General features: G+C 37.1%; 1 long non-coding RNA gene across 2 annotated transcripts in view; it reads right to left on the bottom strand.

The window, feature by feature from the left end:
- LOC138224497 (uncharacterized) overlaps positions 1-27,413 on the bottom strand; it is a 35,163-nt gene that overhangs the window by 1,188 nt on the left and 6,562 nt on the right. For both annotated transcript variants that reach the window (XR_011182996.1, XR_011182995.1), the window contains exons 2-5: positions 15,307-15,374; positions 13,708-13,795; positions 2,617-2,706; positions 2,405-2,489 (exon numbers count right to left, since the gene is read on the bottom strand). This is a non-coding gene — a long non-coding RNA (uncharacterized lncRNA). The remainder of the gene's footprint in view (positions 1-2,404; positions 2,490-2,616; positions 2,707-13,707; positions 13,796-15,306; positions 15,375-27,413) is intronic.

Genomic DNA, 27,413 nt, shown 5'->3' with positions numbered 1-27,413 from the left:
TGTGTCAGCCTGGCTTTTTATGCGTTTTGCTTTTAATATGGAAAATAAATAACTACTTTCAGGTAGGAAAATGCTTGAATACAGTGACAATTTATCAACACAGAGCAAAACCAAAAAGGGAAAGTGTTTTGGAAGTGCAAGAGAGAATTGCTGCAGACTATGGTCCTCTACATTTTACTGTTATAAAATTAATATTTATCTGGTTCCTTCTCGAGAGAGCTTTAAATAGCCATATCTTCAATGGAAAAGACTCCTAGTACTGCGCATTGAACATTCTTTCACTATCTTTTAGGCTTACATACTGTACATAAGTTTGTTTTCCAAAATAATTTATTTGGAGAAAGCATCTCATGTTGTTAATGCAAGTTCCCCTATTTAATCTCTTACTTTGCTACATTAAATTGTATCCCATGTGTTAACTCCTCACTGGGACATTTTCTGATGGCCTGAAAAAACAAAAACATTTCGGTAAGTTCTTCTAACTGGACATATTTATTCAGTGAAGGAGATGCATGGAGTTTAAACATCCTGCACATCCCGGCTCACTGTCTGCTTTGGTAGATGCCCAGTGGTAGGTCTGGCACATAAAAGCCGGAATTCAGCATCAGTTTTCACTGGATTCTATAGCTGCAGATACTATATCCAATAATAGCCAGCACCTGCTCATCACATTAACTGTTTGCACAGATATTTAATTGTAAAGAAAATAAATAATGCATCAACCTTTTTGCCTTGCAGATTATATACTTTATATATCCAAAGTATATTTTTTTCCACTGTATGTCCTAGACGATGTAGCAGATTTTGCACGACTGGTTATAGAAAGACTCTTAGAGGCCTGTGCTAATAAAGTGGTTAAAGATCTAGCCAAAGTGATTATTTTTAAATGTTGCTAAAGAAAGTCTTTCAAATTAAAAACAAAAGATAAAAAGCTGGACTTGTGAATAGAAAGGTTAGAATACGCATTGTAATACTCTGACTTTGTTTTAGTAACTTTGCATTGTAAATGTAGCTGGAATTCATTTATCACCAAACCACAGTATTCAACAAACAAAAGGGCAAAGTAAAAACCAACAAATGGACTACAATATGTGTACTGTGTTTATTGTTTTTATAACAACTTCCTCTGCCTCTGCTCTTTTAAACTATAATAAATCTCACTGGTGTATTCAATGTATCAAACAAGATTTTCTTTCCTTCAGCTACAACTTTTATATAAAATAATATTATTTCTCATCCTGTTAATAAACTACAAAACACCGTGAGAAATGTAAAGTGAACATCACATATACTCTTTATATTCTTTCAAGCCTTCTAGGCTTTACAATACGTATTTCCCCCAGATCAAAAGATTAGAGTTAAAGGAAGCATGGAGATACCTCCTGAAGGAAAAGAAGCAGGCTGAGTAGCATTTTTTCATGTGTAGTAGCATATCAGATATACTTTTAGTGCATGTAAAGAAATGAGCTTAGAGAATAGCAATGCAATCAACAAATAATTATGCAAGTACCTAATAAATATATTAGAACAAGACAGCAGCTCATATCAGTCTCACAAAGGGTTTAACTCTTTGGAAAAGCCTTTAATCATTGAAATGCTTTGCATTCTTAATTTTAAACTAGTACAAAAAGCAATGTTTTTTTCCCCATCATTTTTTGCTTTTTGACTCATTTGTGCATAACCACTTGCCAAAAATAAAATTGAGCCAATAACAATTATTTAATATATTTGGAAAAAACAGAATTTGCTTCAAATAATGTTTCAAAACTATCAGAATTCAAATGCAGTCTTGGAAGAAACATGCATATGAAACAGAAATACTACAGAATAAATAGTAAATCCATTTATTTACAGTACTTTGGCTCATTCCCCTGTTTAACACCATGAGATACTTAGTCTTTTTCTTTATGTTTATACTGTAGGTATGCAATACAGTCACTGTTAAATACAAGCATGACAGAGGAACATGGCCAATTTAAATTGCAAATCAGTCGTTTGATGCCGACCTCAATAGCTGAGACAAAACATGAGTTTTAGAAGCTACACCAGATGACTTGTGCCCCTCTGATTCTCCTCTTTACATTAGAACTGCAGAGGAACTAATGTTCCCTTTGATTGTCAAAGCTGACAGTAATTACATAAGAATCTGATCTCTCTGCAGACACAAAAGCCGAGTTCTGATAGGACAGAGGTACCTTTTTGTTTTCTAATGCAGGGAGCTATCCCTTTCAGGCCTGCTTGTGATACAAAAAGTGCTAGAATAATTGTTTGGGTTTGGAGCATACATGACTGTTAAATACCTGATGCGCTATTTGCATTTTTAAAAGAAAATCACAACTGACTGGAATGGAGAGATTTAAGTCTACAGTTCTTGTTAACAGGTTACTGCATAGCAACAACTTACATACAGTACACAGAGCAGGCAGCACTCCCTTAACAGAAACCTGGCACCACTCCTGTTTGTTCTATGGTTTCTGTGGTTTCTGAAGCTGTAGAAGAGATTGCAATTATCAGAAAAGTGAGACGGATTTAAAACAACCCTTCTCTATTTTTTTAAATAGATTTCAGTAGGTCCCTCGTACTTTGCTTAAGGTGGAGAAGATTGGGGTAACACACCTGAATGAGGAGATAGAAACTCCCGGTTGCAATAACCGTGCTGTCAGAAACTCCCCGGAGCTCGGCAGCTGCTGTAAGGGCGAAGATGTGCTGGCGAGAGGGGCGAGAAAGACACGCTTAAGCGGCGCGGTATTCATTTGCATGACCTAGGACGAGAGTTTGGCCTCTTAACGAACTTTTGTTTTAAAAACTCATTTTGCTGGAGTATTTTAAAATTTCCGCGACCCGCTAAATTTCAGCAATCGGAGGTTTCATCACCAAATTAAATCTTGAGCAGGTTTTTATTGGTCTGCAGATTGGAGGGCTCATGAAGAAAAAAAATGTTTAAAATAAATCATTAGAAAATAAGATAAAAATACTGTCGGCAGAATTTCAACTTCTTTACTAAGCATTTATGTACAGTAGCTGTAATAGCCCTGAAAAAGTATTTACCAAGTATGTGACCCCTGTCCACTTAATTTGCATTTCTCCTATCTAGGAATTGCCTCTGTGCCCCAGGGTGCAAGAGAAATAGATATACTGCAGGAAATCATTTATCTCCTCCGCAATTTCAATTTTGAATTATGTAAAATGATGATATCTTTTGTTTTATTATAGTTTTTACAAGATTAGATGTCCTTGAGGTATCGTTTGTTCTGACCACTTTGCTGGTGATGACCGTTATAATTCTATTGTTGTGCCAGACTCTGCCGTAAAAGAACTTTTCGCTAGGAGATAATAAAAAGTTTTAATTTAAAAAAACAAAACAAAAGAATTGCACTGTTAAAGTGTCATTTTCCCTGTAAAGATCTGAAGTCAGAACATGAGGTGTAAGATTTTCTCTCATTGTCCAGACAATATTTATATGAGGTCTTTAGAGCAATACTTGGAAATAACATAGGTGGAAAAAGCATTGTACTTGTGCCACAGTATTGCTGTACATGTTCTGATGATTATTTTAAATTGTAGATGTGCCACAGCATAGTACCTCTTTCTCTAACCTTAGACATTCTTAAAAAAAATGATTTACTACTATCTGCACAAAACTGTGGAGTGAAATACAGTATATCAACATGCATTTAAAACCTTTTGCCAATAATAAACTGTAGATACAGTATAGAGCTAGAAATAAGATCATGGCAGATGTTAAATGTTCTACAATTTATTGTCTCTCTTTTTCTTTTTACTTACATAATTTCTAAAATTAAAAGGGTAATGAAGAAAAACCTGTTTGTATGAAACAAGGGATCATTATTGTTGGGCCAGAAAGTATTTTAAAATTGCACTTAAATGCTGTTTTCTCAATGGAAAAATACAGAAAGCTCAGACCCCGTGATCTGTCACAAAAAGGCTTTCCCAAAGAGTAAAATTCACCACAAATCTATCCTTCATAGGACTTTAAAGTTTATAATAGCGTGCATATGTGATGAAGGAAGAGTAAATCTGAAGCTAAATTGAAAAGCTAAATAAAAAAGTAATAACAATAATAGTGGCATCCAATTTCATGAAATAAACCAGAATGACTAGGATTCACAAAAGGAACTGACTTAAAATTCTGTATCAAGAGCATTTCAATGAACAGTCTTTCAGTGTGGTGTCAGCTGGAAGCAAGGTTTCGCTATGGTGACTTAACTGCCAAGGTTTCTGCTCTAATCTGCCACCCTCTTAATCCTCCCAGCAAAGTGTTTAGATAATGAAACCTATCAAGAATTCCAGGGTCCTGTATCTCATTATGCCTCATAGTCAAAATAAATTTCCTCTAAAACAGCAGACAGAACGTCCACAAACTTCAGATCTCATGGTAACCCTCAGCAGGGAAGGATGCAGCTTGTTAAAAATTCCTCAGCCTTTGGTTTTTTAATTTACTGTACTGCGCCTTACGGTGATGAATTCTGGCACTTTAGTCAGCACAATCAGAAACGCAACTGCAGAGCACAGCACATGCCCACAAGCTGTCTTGCTCTAGACATGCCTACAGCATGCAGTTCCTTCACGTTAACCACAGTCTATTACCTCTCGCTTCAAACCTCAAATTCACATCGCCCCTTATTCTCATTCAGTTGCAACGTGGACATTTTAAATTTTGGAACAGGGACAAACTCAGATTGGCATATTAGAAGGTGGTCAGTTGTTTGTTTCTTCTCTGCGGATTTGTCTCTCCAGAGTCTCTGTCGCTCATCTTGTAACAATGCTTTGGCTAACCCATTATGTGTGTTTCTGACAACTTCGTCTTCATGGCCTGTCTGCTTTCCTGCAGCCAGAAGAAAACTGCCTAGTTCTAAAGGAAAATTAGAATACATTGCAGATTACAACTACACTGTGGGCTGTTCTCACAACTTTCTTGATTTTTCTGAATTGCTGTTAAAATGGTGAATAGATATAATATACATTCATCCATCCTTAAAAATCTTCTCATTCCTTCTCATATTGCCAACCCAGAGCTTTTCCTAGAATGGATGACTGTCCATTATAGAGTACATACACACAGTGACAAAAGACCAATTAATGGAGCCCCTTTGAAAACCAGAGGAGAACATGTGTACTCCACACAGAAGGTGCTCAGATCCAGACTTTAAACCATGATCCAAGAGCTGTGAGGCAGCATTGATAGCTGTAAAGCTATCATGCCTCCCATTTTTATATTAAAAAGTATGAAAGCCTTAAAAAACATACAGTACTAAAAGAACGGAATTCAGTTAGACTGTCATTGCCACAGGTTGGAATGCAGAACCTAGCTGAATTTCTTAGTCTTTTACGGTGCAAATTTCCTTTGCCTGTTACCTCCTTAGCAGTCAGTTTTGAAATTGCTTGCTTACTTATTCGACAAAACCAAATGAAATGGAGCCTTGATTTCTTTGCGATTGAAAACTGAGTAACGCATTATAAATCTCAATTGAAACAACTTGGAAACCATGCTTCTTAACTGGGTTCCTCTCCTCACTCATTCATACTAGAAGAATTACTCACCTCTATATACAAAAGAAGCAAAAACAAACATCCCATGCACTAGAAAAAGGTTTTTTCAAAATAGGAGCTAATAACATCTCATTGGTTTAAATCAGATTTCACAAAAGGACACATGTACAGACTTTGGTTCTTGGCACCACATACCAAATGAGTTATGTATACTAAAAGAACTTTCTGACCTTTTTTGGCCAGTCTTAACATTGTCTGAGCTGCTCTCCACAACAACTTTGTACTGTGTCAATAATTTACAAATGGCATTAAAGCTATTCATCAAACATAACACACAATACATAATTTAAAACTCCTATTTGAATAAAACATTTTGCAAATTCAGAACTACTCAAATCAGACATTATTTCCAAACATCTTACCTTTATCACTAAAATATTACCCGGCACACTTCAGATTTAAAATATTGTGAATCGTCTTAATCTGTTCAAACTGTATGACTCAGTTAGTTGCCAGTCAGCACTCTGTTAGGATTATTATTACTTTTTAATCTGAAGTCCTGCTGTCTGTGAAGCACGGAGCCCTGAGCCTGTCACAGCGGTGTGTGTAAGCTGTGAAGGAAACAGGCTTTTCCAGCAGGGAGCTGGGGTTCCTCACCCGTGTGGGAGATGAAAATCCAGTGCTGCACAGTGCAGGATTCCAGGTACTGACAGTTAATGTGCGAATTCATTTCCCTTCTCTTTATTAATAGGAGCTCATATAAGATGTATCAGTCTATTATTACTGAAGGTGGATACTATCTAGTAATTTCCTTTTGATTTCTCTGATGGAATCTCAAACACATGTTCACTGCCTATAATTAGTGAGAACACCTTAAATAGATTTTCACATACAACAATATTGCAAATGAGTGCTGCAGTTTATATAGTCTCCTGTGTACCACAGTCATCAAAACCCACATGACAAAAAAAACGCTAGATTTAAAAAAAAATAAAACTTATATTTCTGTAGCTGAAACAAATGTTTTCACATTTTCCTTAAAACACTAACTTGAGGTTTTATATGTGCAGTATGAAAGGCATCTACAAAACAGTCAGAAAGCATACAAAGAACTGAAACATCTCACAAAAAGCAAAACACAACAATTATTGACTATACTACACAATAATAATGTTACAGAAATCTGTAGTTTCCAAGAGGTCTAAATTTGTGATGGGTTGTTTTGAAGAATGGGCTGTAAAAGGTTCTTTACACTACCAAATACTCTCAGGAACTGGAAGCAATTTGTGGAGAGTACCATCTTCTGAAACAGGATTACAAAATGACTCGGTTTTATCAGATATATAATGGCAGCTTTCATCGTCCTTTAAAAACAGGGCCCAAGATAAAAGTTACTTAGCTCCTAAGTACAGAAGCTGGTAAAGATGTTTTCAGCTGATAAACAAGGCGATCTCACAAACAAGGAGCCCGTGTTTAGAGCCTGCAAGGATCCACTTATCTTAATAGCCACCAGAATAGAAAAATTAAAGTGCATTTTGGGCCTGTCTGGGCAACATCTGTGCAAAGAAGGTCCAGTGTGTTAGGAGAAAATAACTTTTTTTTTTTTAAACTGCTCACTTCAACCCTGTGAACAATGGTTTCACAATTTATCACAACTTTACAATTTACATTTAGGATTTAATTTTGTGCATTTTTGCCGTTCGGCTTATCCATACTTGGATGCCAATGTCTGTAAAGTGGATTGCGTTCTGTGTAAATCTACATAATATTCTAGCACTGATTTCTGCACCTCTTAAGTACCACTACTAACTTTCAATAGTTATAGTGATATATCGGTGTGCAAAGTTCTGTCCAAACGACCACTGTATAACATCATCATGATACAGAACATCAGATTTCAACTCCTTAGTCAATGGAAATTCATTCAAATCACCAAGAGAAGGGCATTGCTTTATAAGGTCTGTTCCAAGATGCATTTTGTTGTTGAAGGAACGGATTTAAGTGAAGTAAGGGGAGATGGATGTGCACCCATTAAGGGGTTTTCTAAAGGAAATTTCCTTTTGAAATGAATGAAGTTAGTGGAAGAGATGGTCACAGAGGTCACAGAAGGCGAAGAGAGGTTCACATGTGAGTCAGGGCGTTGGAGGGTCTGGGGGGCGCCCGAGTCAGTTCATTGATATTCAAGGATTTGACCTAGTGACAATGGGGATGTCACCGGGGTTAAGACAGCCTTGCCTCTCCCCATTGTGTCTTTCTACAGCAGAAGGGTCTCCCAGCCTGTACTCCTCAACACTGTTGTCATGGTGAGAAAACCAAGCAACCAGAACTTTGTCACAGTCATGTAAGCACTTTCTTTTACTGCCCTTGCACAGGCCCTCAGAGCAGTGGAGTCCATTCTAGAAGGAAGCTGATTTTCAGGGACAATGGCGTGGAGTCACATTCATCCTTGGTACACAAACGCCCAGGTGGTGCAAGAAAAGTTAACACTAGCTCACGGCTATGGCCATTTTCCAACACATCCAGGAAAAAAAAAAAAAGAAAAAAAATCTGGTCTTTCTTACATTGGGACACTATATAGATTTCGTTCTCAGAATCCAGTTTTAGCAACTTACTTCCTCAGGACACGGAGTTGCTATGAGGAGCACAGGCTGCAGGGAGCAACAGCTTGCTTACTTGCTAATTGTGTTCCATTTTATTTGTTATGTCAAATGTAGTTGCAGTGTTGCTTTATCAGAGTATAAAAAGAAATGCATCCGATTTAAAACTCGATTAATCAAATAGATTAATTAATCAAAGAAATACAAAATAAAAGGCTTACTAAAATATTTAAATTTTACAGCTCAGGGAGAGATATTGATAGGTCAATCTGTTTCTAAATTTCTCGGTCATTTGATCAAAGACGACATGTCAAAGTGAACTCGGGTATCCTTAATCTTTTGAAATGACACAGATCTCTTTGGTTAGATGTTCTCTTCCTTTAACTCTTAGGGCTCTTAATGCTCCGATAACTGTTAAAAGCTTAGTGATAAGTTTAGTCTGAATTATGTAATTGTTCAAAACCTCAGTTTACTAAGAAAATAGTGGGAAGAGGAAATATAAGTGTAAAAAAGAGCTTTATTGATTTTATCGGAGCCACAAAAACCTCACTTATGTCACTGATGATTAAAAGTACTGTACTGGCACTAAGGTGTGGCTCCCAAATGTACACACCCAATCCACCTAACCGCAGATGAACCTGAACTTGACAGCAACCATATCTATGCATCATTAAAACTTAAATCAGAAGGAAATGAATTATCCCCTGCAGCCTTTATACTTGTCTGAGAATATGAAACGTACAGTTCAACAGCACTCTAGTCTAGACATTTTCTGGCACAAGGAGAAGTGTATATTTAAGATCTAGGTGACTTAACATCTCTATGCTCAGTGAATAAATTGTATAAATAATATATGATGTATATATTATTTTGGTATCAAAAGACAATTTAAGCCCTCAAAGTTTAGACAGATTTATAGCAATTTATTTTCAAAATAATACATTTATTCTGTTATAGGCATTCACTGTGCTTCTCCTATTTTTTTCTGTCATTTTTGTCACTTGACATTATGAGGGTGTTATTTAGAAAATATAATCAATGCATGCATAAAATATCTGAAAATGTATTATAACCAAACCGATACAAGGATGCAGATCAATAAAAATATAGTGCTTCATGGCAAAAATGAAGCAACTCAAATGGCAAACAAAACTGTCAAGTTATACTGTATATACATTTCTTTTAACTGGGCACTTCCTGACGGCAAGAAATCAGTCCGAGCTGTCTTTCTTATAATAGCCATTTACATATTTAAGCAGCAAAAGCACAAACACAAAACACTTAATAATAAATATGACAAGCAACCAGGACAGAAATTATACATTATATTGTACACTCGGCTCCTGGGTTCAATTTTGGATCTGGGGAGCTATCTGCATGGAGTTGGTATGTTCTCTCCAGGTTTGCATGGGTTTCCACCTGGTGCTCTGGTTTCCATGATCTGAAGATATTTGAAGGTTAACTGGCTTCTGGGAAAACTGGCCCTGGTGTGAGTGTGTGCCCCGAGATGGACTTGCGTCCCATCCTGAGTTTATCCTGCGCTCGTTGCTTGCCAGGACAGGCTCTGGTTCTCTTGCAAGTCTGTTTTGTGTCAAGCAGTGAGAAAAATGGAAGGATGGATTATATAATGCATTCATTTAGATTGCAGTGATTTTGCTATACCTTAGCAAAGACCTTGGCAAATCTATCACAACTGGCATTACTAAGGAGACACAGAGACACAGAGAATGATTCCTATTAAAATTTCGTTTCCATGATGCTGTTCCTTGCTGAAAGAAACTCCAGTATAATCCTAAAATACTTTTATTAGTTTACTAATAAAAAATCGTCAGAGAGACTAGTGGGCTTTTTAAATCTCGGCTCTATTTGGTGCTTACTCTCCATCACCAGGGGCATTTTTGTTTCCACTGAAGCTTTGAAAGATTAGATTATAAAAAGTTAGAGAATACAGTTTATACCTTAATAAAGCATTATTGTCCCTCAAACTAAAAGCAGTAGAGGCTACCAATAGCTACTGAAATATATTAAATATATTAAATAAGTTGTTCCAAAGAACAGATTAATGGCACTAAATACTTCTTAAAGAAAGTTAATATGGTCCGTTTCCTACAGAAGAAAAATGGTATCCAACTTGTTTGCAAATACTTCAGGCATGGAAATGAGAGGCCTCATTTACACATTACTCAACAGCACTTATTACAATCCGTTTTAAAGGAGGATACAGGGATGTTGCCGCTATCTATCAAAGTGTCTAGGAGTTTTATTTCCTGACAGCAAACAGCAGGTGGCTCTTCTCCAGGAAATGCCCTGGGGAATTGCACCAAAACTTTAAATATCCCTTTTACTTAAAGAAAATAATTTAGATCCACACATCACTTTTCTACCACCATAAAAGGTGACAAGCAACAAAAAATAAGAAAAAAAATACTCCTCCTTACTGCAAACTTTCCTTATGATTGGTTACAAAAAGTTGATGCTGTAAAGACAGAGGTAAATTATTCCTTTCTGAGAAATGATTTTATGTCAGGGTCATAAATAATTGAAGGTATTCTAGTCTCAGCATTTGCAATATTTTGTTCACATTATGCGACACATTGTTGTTACAGGAAATGCTGACCTCTATAGGTGAGAATTAGATTAAAAAAAAACTGGAAGCTGGTTAGTTGCTTGGTGCTGCAGTCAGAGGGAGACGATTTAAACTAAAGGACTGTTCATACCCACTCCAGCAAAAATAACATATGGATGTTCGCTTGTACCCGACTACAGAATTTTGTACTGAATAAATAAGCACACTGTATTCAGAAGTAGCAGGGCTGAAATCCATTAATTTTCACTGCTAAATATTAATTAGAACATCAACGAAAAACAAACAAGAAAGAGACTGACTGGGAAATTAAAGAAGGGAAAGAGAAAAAAAGACTCCTATTAAGGCATCGTTACAGAGGACAGAAAAAATGCCAGCGTCGTGATACAACAGAAGGACGCGTTCTGGCAGTTATTTCACAGGGAAAACTCAAGGTCAAAATATTAAGGCCGAAGCTTAAGAGTAATCTTGGGTGATAAGAATAACCTGGCACATGACAGCTGCAGGAATGGATACATCAGGCAAGGCAACACTCTAATCCAAGATTATTCCACCCATCAGCCAAAAAAAAACAAAAAATGCTTCATATGAAAGAATGAGCTGTATAGAATTTGTCTTCTTAAACAGTGACAGGCAAATCTGTTCATTTACAGTATATAGAACTGAATGACCCTTCAGCCTGCGTGAGCCCCCTGAGCCATTGCCTAGATCTTGACTCTTAGGAAGGTGCTCAAAAGCGTCAGCTCTGGCTCCAATTTTATTTATGGTTAATGTACTTAACAGCATTTTGAGAGCAACATACACCGACAAAGAACGGGCAAAGATGGCATCACACATTTTCGCAAGATCCTACGTAATTTGTTCCAACATATAAGAGTGCACTTTGAATAGAGACATGGCATTAATGGGAAAAAAGTAACAGCTTTCCAGTTTAGCCTGTGAAGGGCACAATTTTTTTTAAATGCAGCACCGCCTTCTTCTCTCACTCTCCCAAACTGGTATTTTCTCAAATTCCAGCACAATCAGCTGCATTTCGTATTCCTGTTTTGATAAAGGATGGCACAGGCTCACTGTGATTCTCATCATAAGTTGTATGATCTTTTCCATTTCAAAGGAAACGCCAGTTACTCAGCTCTGTTGCACAACATCATTTAGACAAGAAAGAACTATCTGTTTCTAACATGCCCATAGTTGACTGTCTAATCTTTTCAATAACGCATTCTTTGTTCTTTTTTTCAGGCATTTCCCATTTAGAATCCCAATTCCATTTGCTACAGATAATTCAGTGTCTACATCACCTCATGTAGGGAGAGGTAGGTGGAGAGAGATACAGGCTTGTTCTTTGCCTTTTCTTGCCAAGTCCTTTCTTGGTATTAAAATAAGCCAAGGACCTCATCCTCCAACAGTGTCTTTTATCCCTTCTGCAGGCTGCAATGCACCAGATAAGTAAGGAAACTGATTTTCTCCCTTTGTGCAATCAAGATCTAGCAACCTATTAGTGTCCCCATATTTGAGCATCCTACTCAACACGAAACTTTGGAATTCAGATCTAAAAATTGTGTGCCAGACCACATGTACCAGAGCCGAAGAAGGATCTCAGATTTATAACTCCTTAAAAATAAGATGAATGTACCTGAACGTTAATCAAATAAAAGCTTTTTTATTTAGTCACTGCGTACATTCTTCCAAATGAGCATCTGTTCACATGCTACAGTATGCATTTTGACCACACACAAAATAATTACAAAAATAACTTAAAGCAAAAAAGTATGTTCCATACTTTTCATCAGTCCCCTCCCACCCAAACACGCACACATCCATTGACTCTATTAACTCTAGATACAATCCTGTCAAAATGAAACAGTTTGAAGCCATTTGGATGCATCTCTTAATTATAAAAGTCTCTATTTCTAACTTGATAGGCAGTGCAGATTCTTTTTTCAGGAAAGACTCAAGCACACGGAGAAGTTTTGCTTAATAAGCAGTCCTTTGAAACTGTACTTTCTGATCATTCCATGTCATGGGTTCTCGTGCAGTAAATTATTTAACTGCCTTATACTTTTGAAAACACTTTAAAACTTCACTGAAATGATATGCAGTCAGATTTCAGAAACAAGGACATTTTCAGATGCACAAATGAAAAATTAAAAAAGAAATGCCAAATGGTTACATACAGGGAGGGATTAAAATGAGAAAAGAAAATGAGTTTGGAACCAATGGCATTTGTTTCTTTTTAAATATTTTTCAATGTATATAATATGGGCACAAACATTATAAGCTCTTACCATATAACAATGCTTTTCGAGACAGAGCCATCTTACAACTCTTGAGTATGTATGTACGTATAAATATATGTGAAGGAATTGAATGCGTTTAGATGGCTCTCCCAAGTGGTGCGATTTAGCAAGAAATAAATAATATTTATTTCGCACCCATAACGCATAGGAACTACATCCTCTTAAAAAGCCACCATAAACCCTGGAGGGTGGTCATTGGAAGATTCACACATCTAAAAAAAATATATATTTTTATATTATGCATATTGCATCCATTCAATATGGAGGTCACAGACAGCATGGTATAATAGGTGAGGACTCTTGGACTCATTAGCAAGAATTGTGGGTTCAAGCATCCTGTAAATTTGCAGCTGCTGTGCCTTTGAGCAAGGTACATTTTTACAAACATTCCAGCCCACCCAGCTGTACAAATGGGGGGCTAATAAGCAATGGATTGCCATACCATCTGAGGGGAATTCCTGAACTCTCACATTGCTCAATGCTACAGAAACTAGTATAGGCTGTGGTTCATCTGAGACAGTGCATAAATGTCTTTAACCCCTCTGTACTGTATATGGTAAACACATTGACAAGTTCTAGTAAAGGTCTAAAGGACTTTTCTTTTTAAGTTTCTTTCTTTTTTGTTCTTTTGTAAAGTTATGTGAAATTATAAACATCTCATATTATGCTTTTCCTGTAGTTTTAGATCATAAGCAGCACAGTCTACATTACAGTTTACCTTTGCTAAATGCAGGACTCTCCTCCCACGCTGGAATGAATTCCTCTTTTCCTCCCTTCTTCACTCAGCCCACAGAACAATTTTGGCTCTAAAAGTTGAACACATAGTAACTTTTGGGAAACTTGCTTCTAAAAAATCAAAGCTCATTTTCCATCACACCCAAATGTGGGAATTTGGGGCAATTTTCTTGCCTCCCTGGCAGAAATGAAGGCACTTGCACTACTTCATAAAATTCAAAGTGGGGCAGAAAAAAATCACGAAGATACAGTGCTGCAAAACTGAGAGCCATTAAAATTAATTTGAAAATGGAAATACAGCTTTGGCTCCACATTGCTCTATGAGTAATATGTCAAGTTATATTTTCCCAGACAAAACTCAAAAAGGATTTCAATATCTGGGCTGAGTAGCCCAGGATTGGACATCATTTGCTCTCCCATTCCTTTCCATTACAAGTATGTTACATTCATTTTAAACTAAATCAGATAATTTGCCGCAGCTGGGTTAGGTAATCAAGATTTAAGAAAATACAGCAGAGGTTACACAAGTCCCATGACTAAAGAGACATCAAGTGTTATGGTTGCCCATTTCTGTGCTGGCTTAAACAGCAATACAGTACATGTCAATACATGTAGCCACTTGTAGGTGCTTGATGCAATATAGACATATTCCTATTGGCATTTGTTCCCCTATTACATCTATAAAATCCAGCAGAAACCTAGTCTAACTCAGTAGAGGCTGATCAAAACCACACTTTTTTGTAGCAACATTGTTTTAACAACAGAATAGCAATTAGTTTATTACCCACCAAGTTTGTAACACAGAAATGGGCTGAAATGGGGGTAAGAGTGATGCAAAAAGCAGTGTCTATTAAGCTAATATATTGGAATGCATCACAGCTTAGTGGGAACTCTAAACCTGAGCTGGAATGTTGCAAAACTGTCTATTCTAGGAATCTGGTTCTTCCCCAACCCTTACTCTACTACCAGTTTACAAATCATACCCACAGGCTTGCATCATGTAGAGTACGAGGACAAAGAAAAGCATACCTTCTTGGCTGTAGTTAATTATATAAACAGGCTTTCTCATAAAGACTCTAGGAAGTTAATACAGCAATATGTGAGGCTGTGAATGGTTGTACAGCCTTATTTTATGGAGTTTTTAAAAGATAGACTCCTTCTGGGGAGACAAAAACTATAAAAAACACTCTGCTCCAATTTCCTTATGCTTTTACATAAAACTGTAAGTTTTAGACAACACAATCTTGTCTGATGAGAAGTGGACTTTAATACATATTTAAAACTGTTATAGAGTATTGCTATATTTTAGGAGTTCAAGATAGGAAAATGCTCTTTTGAGAAGATACTGCATCATATCTCTCATACATGCACTATGTTAAGAAAGATTGAAATCCCCACAAAAACATTTTCATAGCGCAAGATTTTAAGAAAAGAAAAAGGGGCTAAATTAGGAGCACATAAACCTGTGATAAAAGAATGTCCAACGTACAGATTTTACTCCAACTTGTAGGTCTTGGAGGATGAAAAAAATTTTGCAATTATTCAAATATATTTAAAAAACACCTTGAAATGCATCACCCACCTTGGTACAGCACATACAGTACAGCAGTGACCACACTGTCTAGTGTCTGAAGCACTGCAGTGGAAATTCTGGTTGGGAGAGAAGAGCAACAGCCTGGTTTTAATGCCACCTACTGGTCCACCAACACCATTTAGAGCAACAACCTGATTTTCTTTCAAGGTCTCTCTCACTCAATACCTGATCGTTTGTTTACTAAGCCCAACCTTGCAGAAGAAAGCATTTTATTATAAATCAAATGGCATTTATGTTGTGAGGACATGCCTTCATTCTCTTTAACAAAAAACCACACCTCCATGCACGCAGCAGCATGATGGATAACTGGAAGGTTGTGGGTTACACTCCCAGGTGGGCTACTGGTTTTGCACCCTTGAGCAAGGTGCTTCACTCCGACTCGGTGTAGAACACTGTGCTGTATAAACACAGGTGCTCTGCAGGTGTTGCAACAGCCCTCCGTACACAACTTTGCTTTGAACGGAGAATGATTTACTGGGATAAAAACATGAAATTGTCAGAGCATGAGCCGATGAGCACAACTGTCTAGCTTCAGAATGAAACTATTGATCAAGTCAGTCTTTCAAATAAAAATCTCGACCATATATGAGAGGCCCAGATGTTTGCACTTTTAAGCCTGCATATTTTTTGGACCTGGATAACATCTTCCAAAAAGAGTGCGGATGTAAATGAAACAATCAGCACAAATATTTGTATGCATACATGCAGCGGAGAAGATAGGACTTCAGTGTAGCATGCTTCTGGCTTCAGTGATCCATAAAATCATTAGAGAGGCTGCCGGAGAGCTTTAAACAGGTTCCAAGGACCATGGCTTACTTTTTAAATAAAACATAAACAAGGAAAAATATCAAGCCCATTAATCTTTCATTAAGCTAGCTGGATAAAAAAGAATCGCTTAAAGTATCATTCGTTACCATCACTGTGAGTGCACAAGCCCCCCTGCTAACATCAAAGGGCTTGAAAAAAAAAGAAAGAAAAAAAGTCAGTTAGCGCCGTTTGGCTGGGAACCAGCTTGTGGTTTAGTTTTAACTTTCTCTGACTCATACGAGGGCAAGGAAATATGAGAACAGGACTACGGAAGCTAAAAAGCAAGAATATTTTAAAAAGAATGCAAAGTGATGTGGGTGCCGCAGTGAATCCATTGACAGCCTTGTGATCTTTTCATGCTGTTCAGGTAGATTCGGGCAGTCTTGGGTGCGATGGCGAGAATTCTTTGCTCTTATTATTCCATGTCGGTCATTTCATTTTGCTAGTGGACTGCTCACTTGTTGATCAAACTCACCAGAGGGCAACACCACTATACTTTGTCAAATTCCACCGCTACAGATCAGCAAGCAAGTGTTTGTAGGGCACAGTTTTCTCTTTCATCTAGTTGTCTGGTTGACAAATACATTCCATTTTTGCTAGCATTAACACAAGGCCCTGAAAGTGATACACATTTAAGGGCCTGTTACTGTTCAACAGTGAGAATAACTGACAAAGAAACTAACAAAGATAATGTACTGACTTGATTGATCATACAGGCATGGATCTGAAAACGTGGGCACTAGAGCTTTTCTTAACCTGAATGCTAAGTTTTCCTGAATGCTCATTCCTGATCAGGCATTGCAACATTATGTATGTGTAATAAAAGGTAGGGGGTAAATCCCCAATGAAATCTTTAAAAAAAATAGCTGGGGAGCCTTCTTCAGCTGTCATATACATGTACTGTATATACAGTATGTATATACTAGATATATCCCACCTGAAGAAGGCTCCACAGCCGAAACATTGTGTTTCTTTTACACATACTGACACAGCTACCTACTTGGACTACGTATCTATTATGTATATTCATGTTTATACTGCATACATTCATGTGCAGATCTGGTATTATCATAGGAAGCTACTGTTTCAAAAAGCCTGAGCTTATTATAGGCACCTTCTGACAGGCGGCTCCTACGAGTGGCTTCTAGAAGCTCAAGGATTTTAGCTGTTCTGCCTTTGAACCCCTGCCATGATGGATCATTAAAAATGTAAATCAAATATGCTACGGTACTGGTAGGCAAATGCCACAATCATTAATGCCAGAATTTTGAAATGCCAGCCTTAGTCTTAACTGATAGAAGCAATAGGGGAGTGCTTAATCACATCATACCTGTGTAGAACAGATATAACCCCCTCCCATTAAGTACTCTCTTTGTTGCAGAGCCAGCTAAGACACAGGTAGGGAAAATGTGGGAGACCTTCAGGCTGGCAAAGCAGAATCAGGGCACAGATGGAGGGAAAGGAGATAGAAGATAAGGAAAGGAACACATTCCAGATTTTTTAACTTCTGATTGCCATGCACTTGCTCGATTACAGATCCACCTTTAGTTGATTGATTGCTCATTAGTTGAATAGATGTGATATTCAACATGCGTTAAACAGAAATGACAAAGTTTTTGTCCTTTACGCAAATTGAATCATCAGGACAGAAGGTGGTTTAGATCATTATTAAATAACAGCTCACGAAGGCTCAAGCTCTCAGTCACATCACAGAGACTCTGCAATGATCTTAAACACTTGAATGTAAATTTAAATGCATGATTTAAATCAGCATTTGCAATGCTTTTGTAATAGTTATTGCTCTGGCTTAAAAAGTGTTAACAGAATAGCTATTAGAATAACTGAAAACAACAAGTGTTCATCAGGATTATCAGAGTTTATATCAGAATATAGGTGGATATATTACATCAGGAGGGATATATTAACCTCCAAGAGGAAGGTTAGATTCTAATCTTGCATGCTTCTGCTTGCCTACATATTGTACAGTATATATAAAGTCTCGCACCCCCCACCCCATTTACAACCTGGGGGAGTTTGCCAGCTCACTGCTCACTAGTGAGGGGGGTGGGGGCAGTCTAACCACATGACTAAGCTGCCATTCCCTCAGGTAGGCGAGTCGTGCCAAATCCAAATTTCAACCCTCTATCTAAATGATCTACTGAAATACTGTTATACTAAAGTTATAAAAATGCCCTACTTCATTCTGACATTATATTTAGGTATACAGAAGGCTATGCACAGTTTTGTACACGGGTGTCCGATTGCCACAGTAATAATTCACAGAATCTCATTTCTGTTTCAATTGTCAACCTAAAACTTTTTAAAAACCGGGGGTGACACAGTGTAGCAAAATGTAAATTCTACAAGATGGAAATAGTAAATGTTTTAAATGAATATTTCCAATAGGTTTTTACAACCGTTGACTTTAATAACATTTTCCATGTTGTTATTGACAGTACAGCCGTCACGGAGGTTTTTTTAGTAGCATAAACTGCTTAAAATGTGGATAAAAAAAAACTTTAAAACAATGTGCTCGTACTGTGATTTTCAATGTTAAAGTGAAAGTTAGGCTTGAACTTAAACCCTGACATTACAATCACAAGCACTTTAACAGGAATTTGCATTTCTTGAAAATTCAGTTTGATCTCCAAACATCAGTACATCTTCAGTTTGCCTTTTTTAAGTGCAGGCCACAGCAGGTTATTTTAAATGCCATATAATAGGGAAGTTTATGAAGTTTTGGAAACACTTTAAATTAAAAGCGACGGGTCTCTTTGAGAGCTTGAGCAAGCACAGGGGGATTGTAATTACTCGGACTTGCTTAATTTTGTTTTTTTTTTCTCCATCAAAACCAATGCCACATCCAGAGTAGCTGGGCTTGACGAACTTTAGAAGATTCCACAGTGATTGAGATATTTTTTGAGCCTTCAAGATGTAAGCAGTCTGAGTAGGGGGCTAAAGAAAAGGTCAGATTTTCAAGGCACCACAGAAATACTGACCATGAAGCTTCCTTTTTTCCACGAGTGGAGGTTAAAAACAAAGCAGCAGCCTGTGTACACCCTGGCAAAACACTAAATATTTTAATTGGCGTAGAGATGTTACAAAAGTATGTTTTCATATCACTCCCCTTTGTTAATCTCAAGTTGTGATGTTTTCGGACAAACAGGGATAAAAGGAGAATGTCCTGTTGCTAATGAGATGCTGAACCAGTGGGAATTATGGTTTTAATTACTGGCGAGGACTTTTCTAAAGAGGTATCGCTGAAGTGCATGCTGTGTGTCTTAGGTTGTAAGTTCAGACTGATGCCAGTCACGCTGAGCTTCTCTCCCTTTGATGCTCACTTCTTTCGCTTTTCCCCCTCCTGCTTATTAGATTCTTGCTTCAAGAAAATGCTTCAGTGCACCTTTGTTCAAGCCCAAGCTGTGGAGAAACAAAGAGTGAAATCTCAACTTAAACCCAAGACAGTTTTGGCGTTCTGAATAGAAACTTTTGCTTTTGTGGAAATGAAATCAGCAATGCTTTTGTACTGAAGCTTTGACGAAAATGAGGAACTGGAAAGACACACACACACACAGCATTTGGTGTGCTGTACAAAAATGTGATTGCCGTATAAAGTCAAAAGCAGCTGTCACACAGCGCTGAGCATTAAAAAGGCACAGAGTGTAATAAAGAAGTAAATATGTAAATCTCGCTTTCACTCCCCTAAAATATTACAACATATTATACTTTATTGAGGAATAGTACAGAAAAAAGCATGTTTCCTCAGATTTGCGGTTTCCTTGTTATATCAATAGCCAATAGAAATTATATTCATTTAGCAGCAACCACATGATTTGGAAATCTGAAGAATAGCAGGACTGAAACTAGAACAATTATTCTCCAGCTTTCATTCTCCATCTGAACAGTCCTATGCAATCATCTGGAGTTTCTCCATAATGAAGGTCTTGTCTGTTGACTTAAAAGATCACACAGCCCCCTTTCAGCAAACAGCACAGGATGCTGTTCCTCCGCAGGGCAGAATTTTAGTCAAGTGAAATTCCTGCACTCGTGGAGATTTTGTTCTCTCGGGCTCCAACAAAAAGCAGCTAGATCTCAAACCATATAGACGCACTTCCAATGGGGGGCGCCAGAGGGTGCATAGCATCAAACTTCCCCTCCTTGGTAGCCCAGCCTTGGATCACTACACCCTTCAACCCCCCCCACAAACCCAGAAAATGAAAAATGCACAATTCCCTAAAAGCAAATGTGCAAGTCCCCAGAAATGAAGAATTAGTGACAGGAATAGCTCTGTAGTCACGGATGCCTAGTCAGAATCTACAGCTCTTCACACTATTTAGCTCAGAAGCTTTACAATGTGAATAAAAAAAAAAAAACACTCACAACTCAGATGATGGGCTAACAGGCTGCTTTCATTGACTATTGGCTGACTTCGTAAATTATGAAAGAATTGGATCTTTTGAGGTGCTAGAGCTTTGTATGCACCCCTGTACCAAGTTACATAATCTGTTTTACATTTGCAAACAACATACACACAATGGTAATAATGCAATAAAAATGTGATTGCAGATGAAGGTTTGCAAATTCCATCTGCGTTTTCACACAATATTAAGGCTCAAGAAACAGGATGGATATTACCAGACATGTTTGCAGCATATTCCTATTTTTTTTCCATATTTCCATTAAATATTATGCAAAGACAAAGGATAAAGCAAACTCTTCTGTAACTGCCTGCCCAGAGTTCCTAAATGTATATTAATAGTGTAAAAATGTAGGGAATGTAAAGCCTTATAATGAATAAGTATGCCTCTCCCACTTAAAACAGTTCAAATATTTAAGAAGAAAGTCTGCTATTCTTCAATTAACTGCTCACATGCAGGTGTGTTTGTTTTGGGCTCATTCTCAACATAAAAGTAATAGAACAATTTAAATAGGCTGATTTTTTTCCCCAAAAAGGTGTTCATTTTCTGCCTTACACTGTGTTCATTCTGCATAAAAACCTTATAGTATGATCATTTTCACTGAAGGCGTATTCAAGAGCTACCTTCTATATCACGTGTGCCACAAGCCTGATTCTTCTATCAGTGGTGCAGTCTAACTGTAAATAATGCAGAGATGGAGATGGGAGATGACGTTTAAGGAACAGCATATTTAAAGTTGATTTGGTGTAATCTGCCTGTCTGAGGAAATACCAGCCTAGACAGGAACCCCCTCAGCCACTTTTCAGGGAGTGAGAAAGATGGGGTGCTCTGAAGAGCAGATATTTATGGGTAGGAGAGCTCAGGTGGGCGAATTTAAAGTCTGACCTCCTCCCGAACGCCTTTTTAAAAACATTATTAGCTGAACCAAAAGAGAATACTTTCAAGGGCCATCATTATGAACATTAATATAATAGGATATCTCAAATGCCAGTATTGTAATTGTGATTATATGCAACGACTGACCAGAAGGTCTCAATTACAAAATGGTCTGCAAAATAAAAATGAAAAAAAAAAAATCAAGCTGATCTTAAAACGCTACTTAAAACGTTAAAATGTGAAAGCTTTAAAAGGCAGAATCAGCAAGTGCTGCCTCGATAATAGTGCCAAAAACAAGGCAAGTACAGAAACGCTCTTCAAACGATGAAATGCCGAGGGCGTCTACTGTAGCTGCAGTTGAAATTCAAGCCTTGGGTTATGCAAATTTTGTTCTTCACCTTTCAAGTCTTCAAACATTTCCCCCCTCTTCCATTTTATTGCCTGCTTTTCATTAAAGGATTTTGATAATCAACCCTCAACTAGTGAATTACAATATTTTTCTTTATTTCTTTGTTAATCAGAACAATAAGAAGACACAGAAAATGAATGCACAATAATAGCTGAATTCTGACATCATTGCTCAGCTTTACTTAGGTCTGCCATTACATTGTAATAGCTGCAGGCTCTTTCAGGGGGCTGGCACTGTATTTGTCAGTTCAGGCTAAAACACTTGACATTTATTGAGCTGTTGCTTCCAGGTGCAAACTACTTCAGAATAGTGAATAAAAGAAGTTGCCTTTGCATTTTGCAGTTATGCCTAAACTCTTCTCTTTCCCTGATTTTCCAATACATTAATTGAGGCAAAAAGGAATGCTCTCCATTTGCTCAATTAATTGCATGAACTTCAAAGCTTCCCTTCATCTAAAAAGTTAATTGAAATGGACTCTTAGTAAGCACATCATATATAAAAATGGCTTTATAATCTCCACTTCAGAGTATGTTGTCAAAGTACATTGCCATGGTTTTCAGTTGTACGTAATAATCACACACCTTTTAATGCTAGCATTAGCGTAAAAAATAAATCACCGTGTTCTTAGGCAATTGATGCATTTGCTTTGGCAAAGGAAGCATTTTTTAAATGTCTGTTCTATATTTTTATTTTTTGGTGTCAGAAAATGAATTCTTGATTTTGCTGTTATGGAGGGCAATATGATGAGCCATTTAAGCTAACAAAGTTAAAAGATGGAAAAAATAGAACACAATCTTCTTAATTATTCAATGTTTCCAGTTATATTTAAGATATGCCCCCAAGTTAAAACTAATTTGATAAATATCAAAATCATATTAATTTGTCCCCTGCATTGCCTTAATATTAACTAAGGTGTCATCAGTAACTTGAAACAATGAATCACTCATACCATTTTCTTACATGGCAAAAATAAAAATAAATGTATGAAACATTCCTTTATTCATCAGTAATCATGAAAAACGCTGGATCATAATCTTAAAGCTCATTTGTTTCCACTTATTTGTTCAAAGAACTTCTTAATTTTGGTCAATGCTGCATTAAATGGAGATAATGGTGCTATTTAGGGGTTTTAAAGATTAAAGGAAAACCCCTTCAGTTTATCAGGCTAAAGAAAGATCAGTTTCCATGGCTTTTTTCCCTTTAGGAAGCAGCAGTTTTAAAGTAATTCTGAATTGATTATATTTGATTGTACTTGAAGTGGGATTTTGCAGAGTAAAAAAGTCTTTGTAAATGGATACTGAACAATCACGAGCTTTCGTCAAGCTTGAGGATATTTGGAAAGGACATTGTCCTATGTTGCACATTTTAATCTCTACTCCTCAATAAAACCAGAAGAGGCTAGGGAAAACAAGTTGAAACTGCTTTAGCTAATGCACACATCTTGATATTAATAAGTAAGGTTCTTCTTGCCACATTTTCCTGCAAAGACTTAATTTTAAAAATGCTGGCTGAGATTTGTGCCAAAGCACTTCATCCTGAACCATACTGCACATTAAAATTCAAAAGTTTGTTATTAAGGATACTGTGCTTATCTAGAGCTCTGCAATCATCAACAATTTTTCCACTACTGTAAATGAGCTGAAAATTAAGCTCAGGTATACCATCTCATTTTCTCTATGAAACAGCAATGACATCCAAACAACAAAGGTTTAACAAATTTTATTATTAAACAGACTTCTAGAAGGTTAGTTGAACCTTATTTGGATATGTAGAAAGAGAAACATTTACAAAGTTCAAGTACTGAAAGCTGCCCCATGAAACTTTTTGACTGCCATGTCAAGAAATTACCCTCCAACAACTTTAAAAAAGGGAGGTTTCCATTCCTGATCCTGGACTGCACCTGTTTATCAGGTTTTACCTAAAACTACTGAAGTAAAATATCACATTCTAACAGCCTGGAACAATTTAACTGATCTATAAATCAGTTGGTTTGCTAAATTTAGTAATTAAGAGATCATTTTAAACAAAAATCAAATATACCTTGTAGCTCTCAAGGACTGGAGCTTGCTTATTCCAAAACAATCACTTGCTTAATTGATTAATAGAGTCCAATAAAGTTACAATTGACAACCCACTAAAGCTCAGCAGGATTGAACCTGGCCAGTACCAGAATGGGAGACCTCCTGGGAAAAACTAAGGTTGCTTCTGGAAGAGGTATTGCGGAGCACTCACTCTGCACTCTGTGTGGGTCCTAATGCCCAAGTACAGTATGGTGACAGGGACACTATACTGTAAAAAGGTGCCGTCCTTCGGAGGAGACAAAACTGAGGTCCTGACTCTCTGTGGTCATTAAAAATTCTAGGGCATTTCTTGAAAAGAGTAGGGGTGTTACCTCAGCTTGCTGGCCACATTTCTCATTGCCGTTTATCAATCATGGCCTCCGAATAATCCCCGTCTATGAATCACTTCATCACTCTGTTCGCCCCCTTGATAACTGGTGTGTGGTGCACTCTGGCTGTCATCACATCATCCAGGTGGATGCTGCACATTGGTGGTGGAGTGCCCATTGCCTGTAAAGCACTTTGAGTGGAATGCCCAGAAATGCACTTTATAAGTCTAAGGAATTATTATTATTTAAAAAACAGATTTATAAGATTGACTGGTTTGGGACTCTCCAGCTCAGGGGTGCAGGCTGCCGTTATAAAGGATTTCCACTTAGTATCCCCTATAGAGACAGCATTCAAGTATTACGGTTTCTTATCATAATGGAATTTTAATTCCATTATGGTAACAAAAAAGAAAATTGTTCAACCCATTGCTGCAATTTTATCTGGCATAATGATGTGGCTTTTCAAAAAGCACGTTCTTCATAGACAACAACTCAAATCTATGATAAAAGACTCAAGAAGGCAGATGCGGAAACCATAATTTCTTCCTAAACAGGTGCCAACTTTCTTTTTTGATTTCAAGCCATCTGCAAAACAATATCCCTAATATCACAGAAAAAGTGGCACATGCAGTCACATGGCACAGACACCATGCCATGATGTGAGGGATATAGCTGATACTTAGAAGATTAAGCTTCACAGCAGGCAATAAAGTAATCTAATTTTCATAACCCGCTTACTTACACCATAGCATAATTTCCCAAATTTGTTTTCCGTTTCTCCTTTAAAATAATAAAGCTTGTGAATTTTGAATTATTGCTTTATACACAAGTGCATATACATTTTACAAATATACAGGATATATAAAAACTGATTCTATCCTTTGTCTGCCATCTGTACAAAATCAATAGAAAACTGAGTTAGTTCACTTGGTTTAACAATTGCAAAATCTTACTCTTGTAATATGACTCATAAGAAATGCCCGACCGTTTTGAAAATAAATTCAAGTTTTCAAAATCGAACAATATTGTTAGGAAGCATACAGTACTGTAAGAAATCTTACAAGTCAGCCTAAAAAGCTCACATGAGAGAGATATTCTTTACATCATTGCTAATCTTTGCTTCAAGAAATTGTTGATCGTGCTCTCTCTTTCAGCTTTCCCTGTCTTTACTACCTGAAGACATACATGTACTTCGACAAAATGGAAAACCTTTAAAAGATACATAATGTACATAATGTATACAATCCCTAAATATACACTGGTGTGCAAAAAATCTAGGAGGCTGAATAATTACATTTTGTACTGGATCTGTGTGAAACTACAGAGGTTTATCTATTTGTTTTATGTTTCTCTTTGAGGGAAATAAATAATGTAGCTCACTGCTTTCACGTTGCACTTATATTTATTTACTTGTTCGAATCTCGCTTGGTTTTTGAATCTCTGTGGAGTTGTTCCAGCTTGTCAACAGAGATAATAAAACGCAACAATAACCAGCAATATTCTTTTCATTTCTTAAAAAAAAAAAGGACACACAACCAGCTTGGTTTTTCTTTGAATTTCTTCCCCCTGCTTCTCTAAGAAAAAAGCCCCTCTCATTTGTGTTTAAAATGGATGTTTCACAGTAGTTGATTAGTGTTAGTGTGGGATACAAGCTGCTTCGAGCTGAAGGCCCAGCTTGAGCCCTGACGATTATTCATCAACTTCCCTGGCAGGGGGGCACCTTTCTCTCCCTCGTACTGCTCAGCTGGCTGCTCGCTCTACCGCTCTTTTCTTCTTTCCCTTTCTTTTATTTTTCCTTTTCTTTTTGGGTCTCTTTGTTTTTGCAGTTGGAAGGAGCTGGGTTTCCTCCCCCCCACCAAAAGGTTGCTCAAGTGTCCAAAGGCTTATGGTGTTATGAAAGCAAATAATAATAAAAAAAAAAAAGGTTTTCACCTCTGAATTTCGTTAATAAGTACAGGAATGAAGGTTCACCCCTCCCCAAAAACAAAAATATTGCCTGAATTTCAAAACTGCAATTCAAGCCGTTCCAGGATGACACACACAACATGTAGCCGGGGGTCTACAAGATCTCAACCGATATGAATGCACACTGCTTGAATTTCAGAAGTGCCAGAAAAAAATCATAGCAAAACGTCTTCCATTAAACCATTTAAAAAAGGAAACCGACTATGGTATCTTTTTCAAAATCACATGCTCAAGAATATAGTGACCTGTAAATTGCCATTACCCTTTTATAAAGATCTCGATGGTGCTCTTACATGGAAGACATTCATCTATTTGAACTTCAGAGATTCTACGATGACACTTTAACAAAGTAGTTAGGAAGAGGCTTCTCTCGTATTCTTCTCCTGCGAATATCTTACTTTTTTTTCCCCATTGTGGAAAATCTTGTGGGGGGGGGGACGTCAATGAAAAATTCATTTGATAATGAATAAAACTGAACGTTAAAACGGTGTAACAGCTATAAGTTACCAATAATAAAATTAGCACAACAATTAGATTTAAGCCCTTCTTCCAATGATTCAAATGATTTATATTCAAGCAGTTTTCAAATACTGAAATGTTCAAAGCACTGATCACTGACAAAGCTTGATTCCGCAACGGTAGAAATACTCCTTAGAAGCCCCAAAATTATTTTAAACTAAATATACCCGAAATACATGGGTGTGGCAGGAGGAGGACAAAGAGAAGCAGATAGATGAGGGCATGAAATAGCAGAGGACATGTACAGTAAACCCTGAAAGGATTTGAAGAGAGCTCTGATCAAAACAGAACTGTGTACAGCGTTGAAAATCTCTGTTAAAAAGTGTCTTTTGAAGCAGCTTCACACAGAGACATAAGAGGGACAGATGCTTGTAATAATTACTTTAATTACGATCCAGACTCAGCTGATAGGCATCTTTCTGAAGATGAAAACCAATTGGACTCAGCCCAAATTCATACAAAAGAAAGAAATAATCCCCTTATTTATGTTTTAATGAATCATTAATAAAAGGGCTACTGTGCTTTCTCTTGGCGTTTAACTGAACTCGAGAAATTACAATCTTTTAAAAAAATATATATGAAGCATGTTATTTTATTATAACTGTAATGATGAATTTCAGTACACCATTGAGTTTACAGCCAATGGAACAATAGGTGCAACTAGCAGTAACCTGCCCTGAACAAAGCATGCAAGATAATTCATCTTGAAAAA

This window comes from Lepisosteus oculatus, chromosome 22 (assembly GCF_040954835.1).
Source record: "Lepisosteus oculatus isolate fLepOcu1 chromosome 22, fLepOcu1.hap2, whole genome shotgun sequence".
NCBI lineage: Eukaryota > Metazoa > Chordata > Actinopteri > Semionotiformes > Lepisosteidae > Lepisosteus > Lepisosteus oculatus.
Note: the sequence above shows the minus strand (reverse complement) of the source record. Positions and strands in the feature narration are given on the sequence as shown.